Raw genomic sequence first — 3,272 nt, 5'->3', positions numbered from 1 at the left:
GTGAGTGAAATGATCAAATTGTATGAATATTATCTACACACAGTCTCACAATCCTCATCATTATTTTAGAGTTTTTTTGTTATAAATAGTTATAAATAATTTAAAATTGTCCATCACACAGACCTCAGGTTGAGCTCTAACACTCACTAACATCTCTTACAGTCTTCATTTTTCTCAGATGTTTTCCTATCCTGATTTTGACCAGGTTTAATCATGTTTAGCTTCATTAGGAAAACCAGGCAAGAGCTACAGGGTCAAAATCAAATAACTTGTAATCATTTAATGTTCTGTTTCTGTGTGAATCAAAGTGCTGCTTGAATTGAAACTTCCATTGACTCATTTAGAGTTGATGTAATGTTGACCATCTGAATGAATTACAATCACATGAATTGATGAATATATTCCTTCAATGCCATGTCAGTTTCTTTGGATAAAAGTGTCTGTCAAACACATTAATGCAAATGTTCTTCTGATCTGCTCTCTGCTTTCATTATTATAGTGAGTGGAGATGATGGATCTGATTCATGGTCTCTGAGAAGTTCAGCTTACGGTTCATTCAGATCACGATCAGGAGCAGAAACTGTTTTCAGTTCATCACGTTCCAGAGATTCATCTCACACAAGTTATGAGTCAGGGGCCATAAAACGACATAACAGCAATGAATGGCCACCACCAAACAGTGAGTGTCTTTAGTTTCATTTGGCACTTTCAGTAACTTTGGTTTCCCTGTGACCTTCTTTTAAAGCATTAGAGCCTGTGATTTCTACTTATCCCTTCTGCTTTGTTGTGAAAATGTAATATTTAAATGTAGATTGTCATAAATCTGTTACCACATTTTTTTCCCCATCACAAGATTTGGACCCTTTTTTTTATCTGCCATTTTGTCAATTTTAACACAAATAACAATACTGATATTTAATTTATGGCAATAAATGCAAACCTGATCTGAAATAAAATAAAAAGCTCATTTAATATTTAGTTTGACCTCATTTTGAAAGTTCCAGAATCTTTATGGTCAGCTTTATATACTTGCAATAAATAGTGATCAGAAATTTCATAGATAAAACAGGAGTAAGTCTTAAATCCCATCTGATTAATAAAGTATGTGTTTAATTTTTTAAAGAACAGCTGATAATGACTACTAATAGGCTACATTATTTTTAGGAACATATTGTTCTTTAAGTCGTTTACTGATTTATTTTGTTCCCACAGTGAGTGGAGATGAGCGGTCAGACACAAGGTCTTTGGGAAGTTCTGCTTCTGGTTCATCCGGATCACTATCATCAGCAGACAGCAGTTCAGTTTTTAGTTCATCACGCTCAACAGTCTCATCTCACAGCTCAGGATTCGGATCTTTGCGGTCCATCCCAGAGTCTGAGGAACATTCAGGAACCAGAAGAACACTTGCTCTGCCCAAGATCTCAAAACTTTTCCCAAGAAGAGTAAAGAAGCATGATAAACATGAAGAACACACTAAGAAAACTTGAATTATATGAAATTAATGAAAGAGAAATTGTCTTTATATGTTGACATTTATATTTGACAGTATTTAATGATAATTATAAATATTACTAAAACTAAAAAGGTATGCAGTTGTTTTAACCTTAAGGGATGAAGTTGTAATTGTATTTCACATTAACAGAGCTGTAACAAATATACTAATATGTAATTAACATTGACATTTTGGATTATTTTGTCATAGATTTGGCGAGCATTTGTGCTTATAAAACTTAAACTTTTTTATTTTTTTTTAAATGACCAATCATTTCGCTAGATAAGACACTTATTCATCGTCTGGTATTGTTTAAAGCCATTTGAAGCTGCACTGAAACTGTCATTTGGACCTTGAACCGTTTGGTGCCCATTAAGTCCACTATATGGAGAAAAATCCTGGAATGTTTTCATCAAAAACCTTAATTTCTTTTCGACTGAAGAAAGAAAGACATGAACATCTTGGATGACATGGGGGTGAGTAAATTATCAGCAAAAGTTTATTTAAAAGTGAACTAATCCTTTAATCGAGTGAAATAGTTTTTCATTTGTAATCAGACAGATATAGTTGTAAAATCAATATTGCATTGTAACGTATTCTGGGATTATATTAATTGAGAAGGATACATGTTCACTGCCTCAGAATTTGCTAAAATGAGAAATCTTACAAGACAGCATAATTTTGCTTCTGATAGTGGGAACATGAACCATATTGTGGAGTGTGAAGATGACTAAATGATGTCTAGATAGGCAGCTCAAATCACACCAACATCTTCTCCACTGCACTACTTCAGACAACTGTAAGAAATGACAGGTTTGCTAAATTAAGCTAAAAATAGACTACAATTATTCCACCATTTTGAACAAAAACGGCATTAGTTCACTGTCAGATATCAGCCTGCATGTAAAGAAGCCTTAACCCTTAATTTAACCACTAGTTAAATGTTCAAAGTAAGATGTGTTTGATGAATAGTCTTGGTCCTGATGTTGTTCTGACAGGGCATTAGTATGGGGGTAAATTGATGCCAAAACCATTGAAAATGGACAGACTAAAAGTCACAAATAGATATTAGAACTTGTAAACACAAAACACAATCTACAAATAGATAAAAAATCCGCAAACAAAGTCCTCATGATCCGCAAATGTAAAACAAGATCTACAAATAGATACAAAGTCCTCAAACAAACTCTTTGTGATCCACAAATATAAAGCATGATCTACAAAAAGATTAAAAATCCACAAATAAACACATCCTGATTCACAAATAGAAATCAGTGACTTGTACTTGAAAACCAGAATTTGAATGAATGTAAAGTGACTTGTTTGCAGGTGAAGATCATGTTCTGTTTGTAGATTGTGTCACATTTGTTTTCATAATTCTGACACTATTGTTTCGCTGTTGTGACAAAATAATGCCATAATCATTGAAAATGAAGAGACTGTGAGTCAAAAATGCATATTACAATTTGTAAACACAAAACAAGATCTACAAATAAATTTAAAATCTGCAAATGTAAAACACAATCTGTAAATAGATTCCAAATCTGCAAACAAACTCCTCATGATCCGCAAATGTAAAACAAAATCTACAAATAGATAAAAAATCCACAAACAGACTCTTCATGATTCACAAATAGAAATCAGTGACTTGTACTTGACAACCAGAATTTGAATGAATGCAAAGTGATTTGTCTGCGCATGAGGGTCATTTTTTATTTGTAGATTGTGTTGCATTTGTTTTCAGAATTTTGGCACAGCTGTTTCGCTGTTTTTTCCATTA

The sequence above is a fragment of the Megalobrama amblycephala genome, unplaced genomic scaffold (genome assembly GCF_018812025.1).
Source record: "Megalobrama amblycephala isolate DHTTF-2021 unplaced genomic scaffold, ASM1881202v1 scaffold437, whole genome shotgun sequence".
NCBI lineage: Eukaryota > Metazoa > Chordata > Actinopteri > Cypriniformes > Xenocyprididae > Megalobrama > Megalobrama amblycephala.
This window is presented reverse-complemented; position numbering follows the sequence as displayed.